Source organism: Oncorhynchus keta, chromosome 31 (genome assembly GCF_023373465.1).
Source record: "Oncorhynchus keta strain PuntledgeMale-10-30-2019 chromosome 31, Oket_V2, whole genome shotgun sequence".
Taxonomy (NCBI): Eukaryota; Metazoa; Chordata; class Actinopteri; order Salmoniformes; family Salmonidae; genus Oncorhynchus; species Oncorhynchus keta.
The window spans coordinates 650,375-663,623 of record NC_068451.1 but is presented as its reverse complement, the minus strand read 5'-3'; the positions used below and the strand labels follow the sequence as shown (position 1 = coordinate 663,623).

The 13,249-nt window shown below is 39.3% G+C and overlaps 1 protein-coding gene across 6 annotated transcripts in view; it reads right to left on the bottom strand.

Moving 5' to 3' along the window:
- LOC118364166 (transcription factor HIVEP3-like) overlaps positions 1–11,277 on the bottom strand; it is a 57,882-nt gene extending 46,605 nt beyond the window's left edge. For 5 of the 6 annotated variants that reach the window (XM_035745422.1, XM_035745420.1, XM_035745419.1 and 2 more), the window contains exon 1: positions 11,012–11,277. The gene's annotated coding sequence lies outside the window, so the exon portion shown is untranslated. Of the gene's footprint in view, positions 1–2,066; positions 2,207–11,011 lie in introns of those variants that run through there. The other variant, XM_035745423.2, reaches the window with a different exon arrangement.
- Between the last annotated feature and the right edge of the window lie 1,972 nt (positions 11,278–13,249).

The following is a 13,249-nucleotide window of genomic DNA, read 5'->3' as shown; positions in this document are numbered from 1 at the left end:
CATCCTCTGTGTTCTGTTAGACAAGTAACTCTCCATCCACTATATAGCAGGACTATAACACATATGTTTTTCCAGCAGCAGACTATGATCGTTAATGACAAAAGCCGCACTGAAGTTTTTTTTAAAACAGCCTCCACAATCCTATCAATTTTTTTCAGCCAATCATCAGTTATTTGTGTAAGTGCTGTGCTTGTTGAATGTCCTTCCCTATAAGCATGCTGAAAGTTTGTCAATTTGTTTACTGTAAAATAACATTGTATCTGGTCCCCCCCCCAAAAAAATCTGAAGTTTATTAAGGGTTGGTAACAGGCTGATTAGTCGGCTATTTGAGCCAGTAAAGGGGGATTTACTATTCTTGGGTAGCGGAATGACTTTTGCTTGCCATCCAGGCCGGAGGGTACACACTTTCTAGTAGGCTTAAATTGAAGATGTGGCAAATAGGAGTGGCAATATTATCCTCTATTCGTCATTTTAAATCCAGATTGTCAGACCCCAGTGGCTTGTCATTGTTGATAGACAACAATAATGTTTTCACCTCTTCCACACTCACTTTACAGAATTCAAAAATACAATGCTCATTTTAATTTTTTTGTCAGATATACTTGGATGTATAGTGTCAGCATTTGTTGCTGGCATATCATGCCTCAATTTGCTAATCTTGCCAATGAAAAAGTCATTAATGTAGCAATATCAGTGGGTTTTATGATAAATGAGCCATCTTATTCAATGAATAATCGAGCAGAGTTTGATTTTTCCCCAAAATGTCATATAAGGCACTCTAAAGCATTTTAATATCATTCTTTATATAATTTATTTTTGTTTCATAGTATTGTTGATTTTTATTTAGTTTAGTCACATGATTTCTTGATTTGCAGTACGTTTGCCAATCAGTTGGGCTGCCAGACTTTGGCCTCATCCCTCTCAACCACACAAATTTCAATTCCTCATCGATCCAAGGGGATTTGACAGTATTTACATGAATTCTTTATGGGTGCATTCTTATTAGTAACTGGAATAAGCAATTTCAGAAATGTGTCAAGTCTGGTTGCTCCTCAATACACTCCACAGACCAGCAAATATTCTTTACGTCATCAACATAACATTCACGACAAAACTTTGTGTGACCTCAACAAGCTTCCATTCCCCCTGTTACAAGGGAATTTATGTCTGATTTAAGAAGAAATCATCAACCCCTTTACTGTCAACTCTTACTTTATTTGCACCTTGATAATCACTTTTTTTACCTCTTGATTTGGGAAACATGCTGTTTTACGAAGTGCACTTCATGTTAAAATTACGTTTAAGTTAAATTTTAAGTTACACTTGTCAAAAGTGGCAGCAGCGTAGCCTAGTGGTTAGAGCGTTGGACTAGTAACTGAAAGGTTGCAAGTTGGAATCCCTGAGCTGACAAGGTACAAATCTGTCGTTCTGCCCCTGAACAGGCAGTTAACCCACTGTTCCTAGGCAGTCATTGAAAATAAGAATTTGTTCTTAACTGACTTGCCTAGTAAAATAAAGGTAAAATACAAAATAAAAAAGGCACTGAATTGATGGAACAACCCATCTGTGAACATGTTTTTTTGTGTCTGCCTAGTTAAATGAAATAATATGTATTTCTTTTTTAAACTGTCAGAAGAAGGCCCACACAGAAAGCAAACCAAACACTCACTGTCGGTCTAAGACTTTTCAACTGCGAAAGTAGCTGTCTGAACGCAACCTTAAACAACTCAGAGCCATAGAACTGACAAGAGAGATGCACAAAGGAAAGAAAAAATGTGATGCACAATGGCATGAGGGAAAGATCGAAGACAAAAATAGAAAAAGGATGTGTCATTTTTAGACGCGAGGCCCCTCCCTCCACCCACGTTTCGCTGCTGCTGTGTGGGCTTCAGGACAGCATGCAAATATTTTTACACTTTCACACTCCTCTACTTACACTCTCTGTCTAGAGAAAACTCTCACACTCAGCCTATAGTCCCATAGAGTCATTCTAAGGCAACTATAATATAAGGTGAATGACAATTTGAAAAGAGAGAGGGAGTTGTATGAAAAATGGAATGACTCACCATACAACTCAACAACTGAGCAAAGACATCCCGTCAATTTCAACTAAAATCCAAAACATCAGGAACTGAGTAGCTGAAGCAACACCATGAAAGGCAGGGAAAGACCAATTCAAATTCCCTCCACAGAGCTTCCCCCGTATAGCAACCTCTGTGACTATGATAAACTATGCTAATGAAGTATAACCCATTGGGCGCTCCCCTGCACAAACACAGGCTCAAGGGAGTGTCAACAGGTGGGAGCTCTGTTTAAGTGTGTTCAAAAAAAGGGCAACAGGTTGCTGGATGTCAGAGAGTCTTCCAGTGGTAAACAGACCTCCCACGGCAGGCAACCTGCTGAGGAGGGAGTTTAGCCACACCACCGCCCAGCCAATCTTAGTAATAACTCTCTGCCCACAGTGACAAACATCTCCATTCAGACCCAGAGTTGGTTTACAGTTGACAAAAGCCTCCCACGTGTTCCCACTCTGCCTAGGCCAGTACACTGCATGCCATTATGCAAAAATAGTGTTGTACTGTAGGGAGAGAAACTCTATGACCTTAACACCACCATCTAGTGGTCAGAACCTGGTAATACCAGGATGTATGATGGGTTAATGTCCCAACTCTGAACATGGACAAAAAACAATCCCCAAATTCGATGAGAATACATTACATTGGATAAAGAAACAACACTCCAGGCTGCAGCTCCAACCTACTTGTCAGACATAGAGAACTGATACTGCATACTTATTGGGTTGGGATTGGAGTATCCGTGGGTGGCATTTGACTATTTCTTTAGATTCAAAGTCTTACTCATAACCACGTTTGCAGCCACAAAAGTCAAATCGTATAAAACAACAACTGTGAAACTGGAAACTGGAAAATTCGGTGCAATTTTAAAAATTCAGACAGAATTATTTTGTTCGACGTGGTGGGATGTTTTTGTGTCTGTAAACTTAATTATGCGAGAAATGGCAGTGGAAGTTCCTTTGTGCGCATATATTGAAACCATAACCATCATGTCACGCGACAATATGGTTTGTGGTCCTCCCACTACAACTCGAGACACCATACAGTTTATTAAGTTACGGATTAAGTAAGTTACGTTTCATAGGGTGGTGAAAGTGCATGGTGATGAGTTTGATGCTCCGTTCCAATACATATTGATTGTCTTTTCTGGTGATATGCCAATCAATGCTTAACTGCCGTTTGACAGATAAAAATATCATTGCTCTTATCCACAATAGTCTCATAATGTAGACTTACTTGCCTACCCGGTGTATCTGCAAGCTGTTTTTCTAGGGTGCACGTGCCTTTCTATTCTGGTTTGAGACAGTTTGCACTGTTCTGTGAAGGGAGTACTACACAGCGTTGTACGAGATCTTCAATTTCTTGGCCACTTCTTGCATGGAATAGCCTCCATTTCTCAGAACAAGAATAGACTGACGAGTTTCAGAAGAAAGTTCTTTGTTTCTGGACATTTTGAGCCTGTAATCGAACCCACAAATGCCAATGCTCAACTAGTCTAAAGAAGTTGTGCTAATTAAAGAAGCAATACAACAGTTTTCAGCTGTACTAACATAATTGCAAAAGGGTTTTCTAATGATCAATTAGCCTTTTAAAATTATAAACTTGGATTAGCTAACACAACGTGTCATTGGAACACAGGAGTGATGGTTGCTGATAATGGGCCTCTGTTCGCCTAGGTAGATATTTTATGATTTTTTACATTTTTTTTATAAAATCAGACATTTCCAGCTACAATAGTCATTTACAACATTAACAATGCTGACACTGTATTTCTGATCAATTTGATGTTATTTTAATGGACAAAAAAACAAGGACATTTCTAAACTTTTGACTGGTAGTGCGTTTCAAACGTGTGCTTGTCTGAGGTGTTGGACTCGGCAACAGTTGCTATCCATTGGCGCGCTGCGATTGGTTGCCAAAAATTCTGGGACGGGACTTAGGGAAGAGTCAATAGAATTGGCTACAATCAATGGGAAATCATAGTCGTCACAAACCACAGTTTGGTTCTCAACTTTGGACAGCACACTATGTTAAAGTATAGTAAAGAAAATAAAAGTAGAGTATAGTGCAATACAGTACTAGAGTTGAATACACGATAAAGGTACTATACTCTACTTTGATGTCCAAACTTTGATGTCCATACACTACCGGTTAAAAGTCTTAGAACACCTACTCATTGTGGTCCTTCTGTAGCTCAGTTGGTAGAGCATGGCGCTTGTAACGCCAGGGTAGTGGGTTCGATTCCCGGGACCACCCATACGTAGAATGTATGCACACATGACTGTAAGTCGCTTTGGATAAAAGCGTCCGCTAAATGACATATATTATTATTATTATATATTATTATTCAAGGGTTGTTCTTTATTTTTTTACTATTTTCTACATTGTAGAATAAAACTGAAGATATCAAAACTATGAAATAACAAATATGGAATCATGCAGTATGCCATTTTTTTTAACAAATCAAAATGTATTTTATATTTGAGATTCTTCAAATAGCCACCCTTTGCCTTGATGACAGCTTTGCACTCTTTGCATTCTCTCAACTTGCTTAATGAGGTAGTCACCTGGGAATGCATTTCAATTAACAGGTGTGCCTTGTTAAAAGTTAATTTGTGGAATTTCTTTCCTTCTTAATGTGTTTTAAAGTAACTGATTGGCTCAGACATGAACTTTGAAAGTTTCTTCAATTGCAGTCACAAAAACTATCAAGCACTATGAAGAAACTGGCTCTCATGAGTACCACCACATGAAAAGACCCAGAGTTACCTCTGCTGCAGAGGATAAGTTCATTCGAGTTACCAGCCTCAGAAATATCAGCCCAAATAAATGATTCACAGAGTTCAAGTAACAGACACATCTCAACATCAACTGTTCAGAAGAGACTGTGTGAATCAGGCCTTCATGGTCGAATTTCTGCAAAGAAACCACTACTAAAGGACACCAATAATAAGAAGAGACTTGCATGGGCCAAGAAACACGAGCAATGGACATTAGACCGGTGAAAATCTCTCCATTGGTCTGGAGTCCAAATTGGACATTTCTGGTTCCAAACGCTCTGTCTTTGAGACGCGATGTGGGTGAACGGATGATCTCCCCACCATAAAGCACGGAGGAGGTGGTATTATGGCATGGGGGTGCTTTGTTGGTGACACTGTCAGATTTATTTAGAATTCAAGGCACACTTAACCAGCATGGCTACCACAGCACTCTGCAGCGATATGCCATCCCATCTGGTTTGCGCTTCTTCTTCTTTTTCAACAGGACAATGACCCTACACACCTCCAGGCTGTGTAAGGGCTATTTGACCAAGAAGGACAGTGATTAAGTGTTGCATCAGATGACCTGGCCTCCACAATCACCCGAAATTGAGATGGTTTGGACTGCAGATTGAAGGAACTCGGGGCTCCCAAAAGGGTGGCTACTTTGAAGAATCTTGAATATAAAATGTATTTTTATTTGTTTAACACTTTCTTGGTTACTACATGATTCCATGTGTTATTGCATGGTTTTGATGGCTTCGCTACTTTCTACAATGTAGAAAATAGTACAAATAAAGAAAAAAAATGTGTAGCTGTGTCCAAACTTTTGACTGGTAATGTATATCTGACCAAATTATGAAAGACAAGCATTGTAATTTTGAATTCCATAATGTGAGTGTGGAAGAGGTGAAAAAAAATATTGTTATATAGCAACAATGACAAGCAACCAGGGTCTGAAAAGTTGGATGGAAAACTACTGAGGATAATAGCAGACAATATTGCAACTCCTATTTTCCATATTTTCAATTTAAGCCCACTAGAAAGTGTGCTTAGGCACCTTACTTCCTTAAATGAGTAAAGCCAGTGTGTATATGTATACAGATGACTCAACACTATACATGTTAACTACTACAGCGACTGAAATGACTGAAACACTTAATAAAGAGCTGCAGTTAGTTTCAGAATGGGTGGCAAGGAACTCAGACAAATTCCAAATAGTATCCATAATGTCCACAGAAACATGTCAAATGTTTTTTATAATCAATCCCCGGGTTGTTTTTAAAATATATGAATCGATAAGATATCAACCGGCACTGTCTCTTTTTCAGTAGGAGAGTGAGAGTCAATGGCTGCCCCACTGTGTTGCGCAAGCAAAACTCATGCAAACACCCAGCTATCCATGACGCGATGTTATCTTTCTCGCTAATTTTTCAAAATAAAAGCATGAAACTATGTCTAAAGACTGTTGACACCTTTAGGAAGTGATAGGAAAAGGAATCTGGTTGATATCCCTTTAAATGGAGCAATGGGAGGCTATGGAACATGGAGTTTTCAAAATAGAAGCCACTTCCTGGTTTGATTTTCCTCAGGTTTTCGCCTGCAATATCAGTTCTGTTATACTCACAGACAATATTTTGACAGTTTTGGAAACTTTGGAGTATTCTCTATCCTAATCTGTAAATTATATGCATATTCTAGCATCTGGTCCTGAGAAATAGGCCGTTCACTTTGGGAACGTTATTTTTCAAAACATAGAAATAGTGCCCCTTAACTGAAAGAGGTTAAACATTAACAGAAATAGCTTGTTTAAATATGTATTCAGACCCTTTGCTCAGAGACTCGAAATTGAGCTCAGGTGCATCCTGTTTCCATTGATCACCCTTAAGATGTTTCCACAAAATGTGATAAATGGAAACAGGATGCACCTGAGCTCAATTTCGATAAAATGTGATAAAATAAAATGATTGGACATGATTTGCAAAGAAAAACCACTGTCTATATAAGGTCCCACAGTTGACCGTGCATGTCAGAGCAAAAACCAAGCCATGAGGTCAAAGGAATGGTCTGTGGAGCTTGAAGACAAGATTGTGTCGACGCACAGATCTGGGTAAGGGTACTAAAACATTTCTGTAGCATTGAAGGTCCCTAAGAACACAGTGATCTCCATCATTCTTAAAATGGAAGAAGCTTGGAACCACCTAGACTATTCCTAGAGCTGGCCGATTGGCCAAACTGAGCAATCGGGAGAGAAGGGCCTTGGTCAGGGAGGTGACCAAGAACCCGATCATCACTCTGACAGAGCTCTAGAGTTCCTCTGTGGAGATGGAAGAACCTTCCAGAACAACCATGCAGTACTCCACCAATCAGGCCTTTATGGTAGAGTGGCCAGATGGAAGCCACTCCTCAGTAAAAGGCACATGACAGCCCACTTGGAGTTGCAGGATTCTCTGGTCTGATGAAACCAAGATTGGAACTCTTTGGCCTGAATGCCAAGATTCACATCTGGCAGAAACCAAGCACCATTCCTACGGTGAAGCGTGGTGGAGGCAGCATCATGCTGTGGGGATGCTTTTCAGCAGCAAGATTGAGGGAAAGATGAACAGAGCAAAGTACTGAGAGATCCTTGATGAAAACCTGCTCCAGAGAGCTCAGGGCCTCAGACTGGGGGGAAAGTTCACCTTCCAGCAGGACAAGGACCCTAAGCACACAGCCAAGACAATGCAGGAGTGGCTTCGGGACAAGTCTCTGAATGTCCTTGACTGGCCCAGCCAGAGCCCGGACAAGCACCCAATCGAACATCTCTGGAGAAGCCTGAAAATAGCTGTGCAGCTACACTCCCCATCCATCCTGACAGAGCTTGATAGAATCTGCAGAGACAAATGGGAGAAAGTCCCCAAATACAGGCATGCCAAGCTTGTAGCATCATACCCAAGATAAAGTACTGAGTAAAGGGTCTGAATACTTATGTAAATGTGATGTGTTTTTTTTTGTATTTGATCTTCAGGATTGGTGGGTCCCCTGCAGGACGATTGAGCTAACATAGGCCAATGCTATTAGCATGAGGTTGCATGTAACAAGAACATTTCTCAGGACATATACATATATAATATTGGCAAAGTTTAGTCTAACTACACTGTCCAATTAACAGTAGCTATTACAGTGAAATAATGCCATGCTACTGTTTGAGGAGAGTGCACAGTTTTGAACATGAAAAGTTATGAATAAACAAATGAGGCACATTTGGGCAGTCTTGATTTTTTTTAAATAACAGAAATGCAATCTTTCATTGGATCAGTCTAAAACTTTGCACATCTAGCCATCTAGCAGCCAACATCTAAATTGCACCTGGGCTGGAATAATACATTATGGCCTTTCTGTTGCATTTCAAAGATGAAATGTATTATCATTTACCAGATCTAATGTGTTATATTCTCCTACATTCCTTTCACATTTCCCCAAACCTCAAAGTGTTCTTTCAAGTGGTACCAAGAAAATGCATATCCTTGCTTCAAGCATATAGATTTGGGTATGTCATTTTAGGCGAAAATAGGAAAAAAAAGGGGGCTGATCCTTAAGAGATTATACATTTTCTAAAATGTCGAAATACCCGTTTTTGCTTTGTCATTATGGGGTAATGTGTGTAGATTATTTCATAAATGTTAGAACACGGCTATAACGTAACAAAATGTGGAAAAAGTCAAAGGGTCTGAATACTTTCTGAATGCACTGTACATGCACACGCACTCCAGCCTCTGACATTACTCCTTTTAAAATTTCAAAATTCCATTATTTTACTTCTTTTTTATTTTCTGTGCATTGTTATATATATTACTGCACTGTTGGAGCTAGGAAGACAAGCATTTCGCTACACCCGCCATAACATCTACTAAATATACTAAGTGTATGAGACCAATGACATTCTTTGATTTTAGTTACAAGAGCAACAAGATTTTTGTTTTAAAATACCATGTTTATGTTTCAATGCAGTACACATTGTAAGTAAAATAATATATTTCAACACATTATTGAAGTGACATTCTCTACTTAGCCGTTAGGAGAGGAGGCAGAAATCAATTACAAATCTAATCGAACAACAAAACGAAGCGACCAACCAATTGCAGAGGGCAATCAGAGAGCATCTTGGACACATTCCGTCAGAAAATGTCTTGGTGGTGCTAGTTAGTATTACACTTAAGCTGTAACCACACTTGTACAGGGAAAATAATAAAAGACGCAGGCAACAGAGATGACATAAAAGGGCAGGTTTTTGAAACCACTGGACCGGTCACTGACCTGATTGAAATGAGTAGATTTATTTGCTAATGAAACGGTGATGGGTTGTGAATGAGATTATTAGGAATGTGCACAGGGAAACTTCTAAACTTCCAAAAGAGCAAGCTACTTCTCTCTGAATGAAGGACAGTATAAAAAAATGAAAGAAATGTATGCAGATTTTAAAGTTATCCACACTAATGAGTAATTAATATATGGGGTAATAGAAAATATGAAGGAAATAAGGAATAGATGCAAAGCAAATGCTTCAGGATTCCATGCAAATCATATTTTTACATCATGGGCATGTCATGTAGGCCTACGGTATAGTGTAACTGTTTGGCCTAAAATGCCCTTGACGGCCGTACCTTTTAACGTGTGTAAAAAAAGAACAAAGAACGCATCGCGTCAAACGCGGACAATAAAAAATAAAAATATTGACCATGTCCTTTGACAAATGCACAGAAAATGTCATACCACCATATTAAGGAGGAGATCAAATACGATCAACATTACTGTAATGTGTGTTTTCTGACAGGCGACCCACTACAGTGCACTGACACAAGCTTTCCCAACAAAGCAACCCATCACTAGGCTAAGCGTAATTTCATTCTGGGCAGTGGGCGCTCTCCAGAATTCATAATCAACAGATGACTGGCATATAGGTAAGCCAAAACTGGATGAATGCATTCTTTGCTTTGACATTTCAAGATGATATTTCTAGAAATCGCATCTTGGCAGATGTTGGCCTATGAAGTTCTAACCTAAGCTATTATTTCACTGTATGACATGATCAACTGCAATCAAGAATATGTTGAGCAAGTTATCACATTAATTCATGTAAATGGTCAGACTTTACGTTGGTGAATGAAGGCAGGTAGACCTAACGATTTTTTCCATCCTTTTTCCCCATTGCACAAGAATGTCACCAAGACAAATGAAAAATTTAACTTTTGCCTGGCTGGAGTTTATGCACACAAATAGTTTGCGCACGGTTATTTTACGCACACAATTGACATTAGACATGCACGATATTAGGCTATATTACAACAACAAAAAAACAATTTAACAGACAGCTGCACGTATGTCAAATATATAGCATATTCTTATTTTAGCCTATGTCAAAAAACACATTAAACATTCTTAATAATAGCATAGCATTTCCAAAAGTTGATCAAAGATAGTACAGTATGAAGATGGGGATGTCTACTGTAGAAGCAGTTTCTGCCTATCGCACTTTGCGATGTCATGGCGATGTTAGCTTGCGAAACTGATGCGCAGAAACACGTAAATGGGTCAAACGGTCGTCTCGCGCCAAACTGCGCATGTGCAGGCAGTAAGATAAAGGCCCTCCTTCGATATGAAGTTGTTTCTGAATGAAATGAAAACGTGTCTGTTTGTCATCTTCCAGAGGCTGGAGTGTTCAACTACTTAAGACATAGGCTCGAATCAAGGCTGTGCCTTTAGATTTCTGAAAATTAACTGAGTAACAATTACTCTCCACTGACTTCTCAAACCTGGACTGCCTGGTCTGTTTCGCAAGCGTTCCCGAAAGTCTTACGATGTTGTGCCTCTGGGTTTAGAAACTCTGTGATTTGGCAGTCAGGAAGTGCAATTCAATTCACGGCATGTACAACAGGTCCAATACCGTTACAGTAGCAATATTATACTGACTACTTTATACTGAGATTGGGCAACTTCAATGTTGAGCACCTCAACTAATTGTAAAAAATAAACAGAGTGAGTGCCAAAGTCCGCCACTTCACATCATTAGCTTACAACTGCCAAATTTGTTAATAGTTCCTAGATCTTGGACATAATGCCATCATATTATTCACTAACCCGGTCATTCGAACGACTAAAAATACATAGCGTGAAGTTACACCGTTTAGCACTACTTACCAGCTTGCTACGGTGTGGGTGCTGCAGCCATTTAACCCGTAGCGAAAAGGCTAGAAGTCCGCATTTCCTCGGCTGTGTCACGGTGTGTGTAGCGCAGATCTTGCAGCGATGCTTGAAGGCAAGCTGAAATAAATTGGGGGGGCTTTCCCTACGCCTTGTCAAAAGAACTACGAAGCCATATTCAGAAGATTAGAACAACAAAAACATCATCTCGCGCTACACAAACATCCGCGCCGGCGCACCAGACATCAAGAGGATCCCGCCCCCTTTCGTCATCTCTCATTGGCCTGGCTTAACAGGACATTTGACATAGATGGAACTTGTGGCGCAAAGTCCCAACTTTAAATATACTACTATCTGGAAAACGAATCCATTTACACCGTTTATAATGCACTACACAGAAATCGCTCCACCATTTCTTGGGTGCTAAAATTCTAATAGTTCACCTAATTCAGTTTGTTACAAAAAAGCATGTATATTGTAGAAAATCATTGTACCATCTAAACCGCTGTGAAATATATGTTCCATAATTAAAAATATTGCATTTATCTGCTTGGAGCTGGTGTACAAAACCAAAAGTAAAAGATGCAAAAAGGAAACTTAATCAAGGAATCATAGAAATAGCGCACATAGAACATATCACTTCTTAGACTTGCTTTCAATGAGAATGACATATGCATAATTCACATTTCTATGTGAATTGGATCACCCCAAAAAGTTACATATTGCAGCTCTATGCTAGACACCTCATTCAAACTTTAAAATGTGCAGAGCGGTCAGGACCAGTGTGTGCATACAACTTTGTGATACTGTATCTTTTATACTTTTAAAACTATTACGTTTTTTTGTCCATCTTCATTCACTTTCACGGGATTTCTTTAACATTTTTAAGTTCCCATTGTGACATCAACTCCCTGACTCCCAACATTCCATTCACAGTGAACAATTTTGAACAAAGATACGCTACTCTGACCCCTTTCCCATCAATTTGAACAAAAAGTTAAAGCATATGAAATCTTCCTCTACTTCCAAACAATTTACATTTTTACAACTTTAGACAAAAACTTAGAGGGTATGACATATTGGTCTACTTCTCTGCTATTCAAATCAGGAATCATAACAAAGTTAGCTGATACCAATAAAAAAGACAGCTAAGTTACCACATTAACAACTTTTTGTCTCAACTTTTAGAAACGGACATTTTTACCACTTTAGACAAAAACTTAGATGGTATAACATATTGGTATACTTCTCAGCTATTTAAGGGTGTTTTCACATATAGTTATCTTCAAAAGAACCGATCTCAGTCCTCTTTAAAAAAAGCTAAATAATTCAGTTCACTTTGTATTCACACTGCCCTTTCCATTGAGTGAGGACTCAACTCTTTTGCCAGTTTACGTCAACAATTTTTTGGACCAAGTCGTCTTTAAATTCACATTGCTATGTTTAGAAAGGAACCAATATCTTTTTCCTACATGCAATCTGGGTTTTTACAAAGTGCAGGACAAACCATTCAATCAGAATGCGTTATTGGAAAGCTAGATATAACAACTTACATTTTGGAAGCTAATATACTGCATTTAGTTAAACTATGACATTTACAGTACTTTTGGAAAGTGTTCAGACCCCTTTACTTTTTTCACATTTTGTTATTATTATTCTAAAATGGATTAAATATTTTAAAAATCCTCATCAATCTACACACAATACCCCATAATGACAAAACAGGTTTTTAGAAAGGTCTGATGAAATCAAGATTGAACTCTTTGTCCTGTTCGCCACGCATCACATCTGGAGGAAGCCTGACACCATCCCTACTGTGAAGCATCAAGCTAAGGGGATGTTTTTCAACGGCAGGGACTGGGAGACTAGTCAGGATTGAGGGAGAGATGAACGGAGCAAAGTACAGAGAGATTCTTGATGAAAATCAGAGTGGTCAGGACCTCAAACTGAGGCGAAGATTCACCTACCAACAGGACAACAACACTAAGCGCACAGCCAAGACAATGTAGAAGTGGCTTCGGGACAAGTCTCTGAATGTCCTTGAGTTGCCCAGCCAGAGTCCGGACGTAAACCCTATCGAACATCTCTGGATAGACCTGAAAATAGCTGTGCAGTGACGCTCTCCATCCAACCTGACAGAGCTTGAGAGGATCTGCGGAGAAGAATGGGAGAAACTCCCCAAATACAGGTGTGCCAAGCTTGTAGCGTCATACCCAAGAAGACTCGAGGCTGTAA